This window comes from Eriocheir sinensis, chromosome 11 (genome assembly GCF_024679095.1).
Source record: "Eriocheir sinensis breed Jianghai 21 chromosome 11, ASM2467909v1, whole genome shotgun sequence".
Classification (NCBI taxonomy): Eukaryota; Metazoa; Arthropoda; class Malacostraca; order Decapoda; family Varunidae; genus Eriocheir; species Eriocheir sinensis.
The window spans coordinates 2,777,341-2,784,564 of record NC_066519.1 but is presented as its reverse complement, the minus strand read 5'-3'; positions in this window follow the sequence as shown (position 1 = coordinate 2,784,564).

Here is a 7,224-nt window from a genome sequence, read left to right as displayed (position 1 = left end):
CTGTCCACAGGCTCCGTCCCGCGCGAGGGCAATGGAGCACAGAGGGGCGAGTTTCCAAGGTTGTGTAAGGGCACACACACACACACAGTACTTCCTGTGCGCTACTTGTCCACTGCACAGCACCCAGGAAGCGATGGTAATCCCATCTCTCTCTCTCTCTCTCTCTCTCTCTCTCTCTCTCTCTCTCTCTCTCTCTCTCTCTCTCTCTCTCTCTCTCTCTCTCTCTCTCTCTCTCTCTGTGTGTGTGTGTGAGGGGGAAAGGGAGGAAGCAAGGGGTAGGGTCACCATTGGGGCTGCGAGAGGGGCAGGGACTGAGGTGGTGACGAGAGCACAAGTAACAGTGACGTCATGGAAAGAGAAGTGCAGACATTTCCACTCTCGGCTGACATCCTCCTTTTGCTCCTCCCCTGCCCTTGCCCGGATCTAGACCCACGTCGCCGACGCCAATCAACTTTGGTCCATATTCTCAAACCTCTTTTGGCTTACAGACCCACCTCCTCCTGCCTGGCTCGGTGAAGGATCAAGGTCACTGGGTGTGGTTACTTGGGAGACAGAACACGAAAAAGCAACGAGAAGGTGAATGTACCGTCTTACTAAACGACTTGTGACATAGAGATTGTGGCAATGTTTTTCTCTCTTCAGCTTTCCCGTCTCCTCCACTCCTCTTTTTGTCTTCTATGAAATGCAGGTGTGTGTGTGGGAGTGGTCGAGGTGGTAGGCAGAGTAGGAAAAAGCAAAGGGAAGATGCCCAACCCTCTTATTTTATGAACATCGGGTGGTGAACAGAATGATGTAATGGTTGGGCCGGTTCTTGGAGTTCATTAATAACGAGTTGCATGTTACGTTAGCCGATACTTAGACTCGCTACACTTATTGATTAACGTTTCAGTGCAATGAAGAGGATAAAAACGTGAGATGAAAACATATGAAAGCTGAGAGAAAAGTAAAAAGAAAGGAAACGAAAGGAAAGGAAGGAGAAAGGCGGGAAAGGAAAAGAGGGGAGGAACATGGAAATGCAGGCAACAGAAAGCTTATTGGTGCCACTATAAACACTTGCCTGCGCCATGACGGGCTGGGGCCGAATATCATCCAGGCCCATCAGGCAAGCCTACCGGCGCAATAGGCGGAGACGTAAAAACAAAACAAAAAAACGAGGTTGCCCTCTCTAGTAATTTAATCTGCTCGACAGTCGTTTCGTGGGTGCAGAGCAGATGAAAACGCTTCGATATTCATCTCACTCCTGACGCAACGAAATAACGGTCAGCTCGATTTTTAAAGGAGTTGATGGTATTCGCACTTACTCCTTCTGAGGGAAGATTGTTCCAATGACGAATGACTCGATTTGAAAAGAAACTTCTGCCAATGTCTGTATTACATCGCCTGGCCTGAATTGGCACACCGTTATTCCATATTCATAAATTGCTTTGTTGCTCAAAAAACTTGCAGTGGTCAACGTTACTGAACTTCTTCAGGTACTTGTAGCCCTGAATCATATCCCTTCGTAGGCGTCTCATTTCCAGCTTAAAGAGGTTGAGTCGCTTGAGTCGTCCCTCGTACGGTTGAGCCCTCAAGGCTGGAATCATTTTCGTCGCGCGGCGATGAACACTTTCTAATAATTCAATGTCTTTCCTGTAATCATGGAAACAAAACTGTACTGCATATTAGAGGTAAGGCCTTACCATTGAATTATACAAGTTTAACATTACTTCTGACGTTTTACACTCGATATATCTCGCTATGAACTCGAGCACAGTATTACCGTTGTTATATGCTTTTTTGCAGTATATTGCATGTTTCAGGTCACTGATGATGGTGACTCCAGGATCCGACTCCTCTTGCACGACTTTTTTTTAAAGCAAAGGAAACAGCTCAAGGGCATAAAAAAATGGAAACAATAAAAAAAATATTTAAAAAAAACGGTACTCAATGCTCCAACTAAAGAATCCAGAGAAGTGGCCGAGAGATGGGTCAATATCGGGAGGAGAGGTGTCCTGATATCCTCCTCTCGAAAGAGTTCAAGTCGTAGGCAGGAGGATATACAGATGAAGGGAGATTGATCCAGAGTTTACCAGCATGAGGGATGAAACAGTGAAAATGCTGGTTAACTCGTGCGTAAGGGATTTTTACAGTAAGAGGATGAGCTTGAGTAGAAAGTCGTGTGCGGCGAGGCCGCGGGAGGGGAGGAGGCATGCAATTAGCAAGTTCGGAAGAGCAGTCAGCGTGAAAATATCGATAGAAGATAGAAAGAGGCAACATGGCTGCGGAATTTAAGAGGTAGAAGACTATCTGTATGAAGAGGAGAGCTGATGAGACGAAGAGGCTTAAGACTCCACTCTGTCCAAGAGAGCTGTGTGAGTTGACACTCTCCCCCCTCCCCCACACGTGAATTGCATACTCTATACGAGGGCGGACAAGGCCCCTGTATATTGATAGCAACTGTGCGGGGGAGAAGAACTGGCGGGGACGATACAGAACGCCCAACTTCGAGGAAGCTGATTTAGTGAGAAAGGAGATGTGAAGTTTCCAGATAAGATTTTGAGTTAAGGATAGACCGAGGATGTTTAGTGTTGAAAAAGGTGACAGCTGATTGTTGTCGAAGAATAGGGGATAGGTGTTTAGAAGACTGTGTCGAGTTGATAGGTGGGGTTTTGAGGCATTGAAGGACACAAGGTTCCTTTTACCCCAATCGGAAATGATAGAAAGGTCTGAGGTTAAGCGTTCTGCAGTCTCCAGCCTGGAGTCATGTAATTCCTGCTGAGAGGGTCTTCTGTTGAAAGAGGTTGAATAATGCAGAGTGGAGTCATCAGCGTATGAGTGGATAGGACAGTTTTTTATGGCAAGAAGATCAATGATAAATAACAGAAAGAGAGCGGGTGATAGGACAGAGCCCTGTGGAGCACCACTGTTGATAGGTTTAGGGGAAGAACAGTGACCGTCTACCATAGCAGAGATAGAACGGCCGGAAAGGAAGCTGGAGATTAAGGTACAGAGAGAGGGATAGAATCCGAAAGATGGCAGTTTAGAAAGCAAAGACTTGTACCAGACTCTATCGAAGGCTCTCGATATGTCTAGCACAACTGAGAAAGTTTCACCGAAACGGCTAAGAAAGGATGGCCAAGAGTCAGTTAAGAGAGCAAGAAGATCGTTAGTAGAATGCTCTTTGCGGAACCCATACTGGCGATCAGATAGAAGGTCAGAAGTGGAAAGGTGCTTTTGAATCTCCCGGTTAATGATTGATTGATTCAAAAGCTTTAGATAGACAGGAAAGTAAAGCTATAGGGCGGTAGTTTGAGAGATTGGAACGGTCACCCTTCTTAGGCACAGGCTGTATGAAGGCATACTTCCAGCAGGAAGGAAAGGTAGATGTTGATAGGCAGAGACGAAAGAGTTTGACCAGGCATGGTATCAGCACGGAAGCGCAGTTTTTAAGGACAATAGGAGGCACTCCATCATGTCCATAAGCCTTCTGAGAGTTGAGGCCAGAGAGGGCATAGAAAACATCAGTCTTAAGAATCTTAATAACAGGCATGAAGGAGTCAGTGGGGAGATGAGTAGGAAGAATATGCCCAGACTCGTCCAGAGTGGAGTAATTAAAGAAAGTTTGAGCGAAGAGTTCAGCCTTAGAGATAGATAAGACGGCAGTGCTGCCGTCTGGGTTAAGGAGAGGAGGCAAAGATGAAGAAGTGAAATTGGAGGAGGCTTCGCATGCATGATGTATGTGTGGTTACTATTTCTGGACCCAAAGTGCATGACTTTACATTAATCGGCATTGAAGGGCATTTGCTACTTTTCAGACCATTTAATGATTTGATCGAGGTCCTTTTGGATGATTTCGCAATCGACCCTTCCACCCACCTCAGCGTCGTCTGCAAACTTCGATAGGGTGGAGCTCAGTCCTGTTTCTAGATCGTTGATGAATTTAAAAAGAGAATGGGTCCCAGCACTGACCCTTGAGGTACTCCACTAGTGACTGAAAGCCAATCGGAAGCCTGCCCGTTCAGGAACACTCGTTATTTTCGTTATTTTCTGTCGGTTACCCAATCTCTTATCCACGTGACTAGATTGCCTCCTGTAGCCTCTGATTGTAGTTTCTAAAGCAGTCGCTCATGCGGTACCTTGTCGAAGGCTTTTGAAAATCCAGCTATATAACATCGCTTGTGATGTGTTCATCCCAGTTGTTATATTTATACCTTGGAAGAAGTCTAATAGATTTGTTAAACAGGAGCGCTTGTTTCTGACACCGTGCTGGTTGTCAGAAATTATATTGTTGCCTTCTAGAAATCTGACAAGTTTATCTCTAGTAATTTTTTCAAGGGTTTTTCCTGCCACTGACGTTAAACTTATGGGCCTGTAGTTTAGTGCAACGCTTTTTTCTCACTTTTTTTTTAAATCGGTGTTACGTTCGCCATTTTCCAGTCGTCGGGGACCTTCTTTATTTGTAGTGACCGGTTGAATATGCTGGTGAGTTGCTGTTTAAGTTCTTTTAATAACCGCAGAGACAAGTTGCCGGGTCCCGTAGATTTGTTTGTGTCAAGCTTATCAAGGTACTTTTTCACATTCTGGTCTGATATTGTGGCTATTTCCAGGGGCGTGATCCCCCTCGGCGGGTCAGCGCCCTCGGGAATGGTCTCGTCGACGTTGACAACCGTGAATATGAATGTAAAGTTATTGTTGAGAATGCTGGCCATGTGTTGACAGTTCTGTGTTAGCGATCTGGCCCCGTCTGCCAGGGAGCCAATGTTCGATTTTGCTTCCTTTTTTGTTCTAATATACATGAAAAAATTCTTGGGTTGTTCTTGGATTCGAACGCTGTTTGCTTTTCATAGTTGCGTTTACTAGTCCGTATGAGGGTTCGACAGACTCTGAGGCTTCTTTGATACCGTACAAGGGCTTCGGACGTGTCATTATCTTTCATTAAATTACAATTCCTGTTTTTCAAGTTTGCTGCCCCTTTGATGTATGTGATAATCCACGGTGGATGTCATAGGAATTGTAACACTGGAAGGGAAATGAGGGAAGCTTGAGGTGACGATGGAAGGAGAGGGAGGAAAGGGAGGGGAGGAGAGAGGAAGGGAAGGAAGGGGATGTGAGGGAAGGAAGGGAAGGTAAGGGAGGAAGGGGAGAGGATCAGAGGGGAGTAAGTGGGGAAGGAAAGGGAGGTAAGGGAGGAAGGGTAGGAGAGAAAGGTAAGTAAGGGAACGAAATGAGAGGGGAGGCAGAGAAGAAAGCAGAGAAGGGGTGGTAAGGGAATGAGGGATAGGGGAGGGGGGGAAGGCAAGCGTGAGGCAGCATATAAGTTGCGGATTTCACGGAGAGTCTTTTCCTAATTCCTTCTCCCTCCACTTCCCTCCATTCTCTCCATTCACTCCATCCCCTCTCTCCTCCTCCTCCTCTCATCTTTAATTCCTCTCTCTCTCTCTCTCTCTCTCTCTCTCTCTCTCTCTCTCGTCTTTATCTTTGTCTTTGTCTTTCTCGTTTCTTTTTCTTCTTTTTAGTTCCACTCTTTTCCCCTACTTTTCCCTTATTAACTATCTATCTATCTATCTATATTTATCTGTCTCTCTCTATCTATCTATCTATCTGTATCTATCTATCTATATTTTCCTTGGCTTCTGAGGGTTTTTTTTCATTCTTCTTTGAGGAAAGTCGCGCTGCCAGACTTGCTGGGAACCGGGACCAATACAGGGCTCTGTCACGTAGGACTAGAGCACTTCTGAGGAGAGACAAGGAGGGGTATGTCAGGGGTCTCGCTTAGGAAGTCGAGGGCCATTTAAATGCAAATAACCTTCGACCTGCTTACCGAGCCCTGAAGAAGCTCATCTCCAAGTCTTCCTCTCAGGTGAGCGCTATCCGAACAGCTGACGGCTGCCTCGTGTCGGACATGGATGGCCAAAGGATTCGTTGGGCTGAGTACTTTTAGCAGATGTACATGGCGGACCCTCCACGTGGCAGCTTCCAGTTGCTGGGTTGCAGGTGGCGGATGCTGATCCAACCATTGACGAAAGCCTACCCTCTCTGGTTGAGGTCAGAGAGGCTGTGGCCAAGTTGAGGGGTGTTAAGGCACCTGGCGCCTATAACATAAGTGCGGAGCTGCTCAGAGCTTGGGGTGAGGCCATGATCCGCGGGTTACATGCGGTCTTGACTGCCGTATGGCAGTCCGGTACCATTCTTCCTGACTGGAAGAGGGGGTTGGTCTTCCCTATCTGGAGAGGGAAAGGGGACCGCCAGGAATGCAACAACTACCGTGTTATTACACAGCTCAGTGTACCAGGCAAGGTGCTTGTCCACCTATTGCTGATGCGAATTCGCAGCCAGCTGCTGAAGCTGCAGAGACTTGAACAGTCTGGGTTCACACCTGGTAAATTAACAACTGATCTTATCTTAGCCTTTCGCGTACTGGTGGAGCGCCGACGTGAGTTTCAACAAGGGATGCTTGCAGCCTATGTCGATCTCAAGAAGGCGTTTGATTCAGTGCATCGTTAGGCATTCTAGGATCTTCTGCGACTCCGTGGGATTTCTGCGAGGACTATTGGTCTGGAACAGAGAGTGCTGTGAAGTGTGAGGGGGGCGCTTGTTCAGCTTCTTTCCCGTGAATGCGGGAGTGAGGCAGGGTTGTGTCCTTGCCCCATCGTTTTTCAACACTTGTATGGACTGGGTACTGGGCAGAGTCGTGGACCAGAGTCATTGCGGAGCATCCATTGGCAATACCAGGGTCACTGACCTTGTTTTTGCTGATTATGCATGCAGTAATCCTGGCGGAATCGCTGAAGGTTTTGGTGATGGCTCTCGAGGCACTGCACGAGGAGGCGATGCCCTTGGGACTTCAGGTCTCCTGGGCAAAGACCAAGGTTGCTGGATGAAACAGTACAGTCTGTTCATGCGTGTGGCGAGGACGTTGAGCTCTCAGAAAGTTTCACGTATCTTGGTAGCGTAGTTCATAACAACGGTGAGTCTGGCCAGGAAGTCTTACGGCGGATTGGTCTGGCCCACGGTGTTATGGACTCGCTCAACACGAGTATATGGCGTTGTCGATACCTGTGCAGAAGGACAAAGATCTGGATCTTCAAGTCCCTTGTGCTCCCTGTCTTACTCTATGGTTGTGAGACAGGGACACTAAATGGGAACTTGGAGAGGCGGATTGATGCCTTTGGTGATAAGTGTCTACACAAAATCATGGGATGTCGCTGGAATGACTTTGTGTCAAACCGGCGACTGCTCCGTGAG